The sequence below is a fragment of the Etheostoma spectabile genome, chromosome 16, assembly GCF_008692095.1.
Source record: "Etheostoma spectabile isolate EspeVRDwgs_2016 chromosome 16, UIUC_Espe_1.0, whole genome shotgun sequence".
In the NCBI taxonomy this organism is placed as follows: Eukaryota; Metazoa; Chordata; class Actinopteri; order Perciformes; family Percidae; genus Etheostoma; species Etheostoma spectabile.
In genome coordinates, this window is record NC_045748.1 from 10586079 (window position 1) to 10586392 (window position 314).

The following is a 314-nucleotide window of genomic DNA, read 5'->3' on the forward strand; positions in this document are numbered from 1 at the left end:
TCCACCTTGATTAATGTTACTGTGCCCGTTACTGTCAATGTTTTGATTCTGAATTCTGTCAGCCTTTCAGATCTATAAAGCTCAAAAACGTGCTGTGCTGGCTGGGCTTACAGCTGCTGAGAGGATGATTGTAACCCGTTGGAAGCCACCTCATGACTTATCTGTTCGTACATGGATCCTTTCTTATTGGATGTCATTTTCATGGATCCTTTCTTTTTGGATGTCATGTACATGGATCTTTTCTTTTTGGATGTCATGTACATGGATCCTTTCTTTTTGGATGTCATGTACGTGGATCCTTTCTTTTTGTATGT

At 40.1% G+C, this 314-nt stretch overlaps 1 protein-coding gene across 1 annotated transcript in view; it reads right to left on the reverse strand.

Moving 5' to 3' along the window:
• The window catches only part of cwc27 (CWC27 spliceosome associated cyclophilin), a 31518-nt gene that overhangs the window by 30173 nt on the left and 1031 nt on the right, over positions 1–314 (reverse strand). The gene's annotated exons all lie outside the window — the stretch shown is intronic.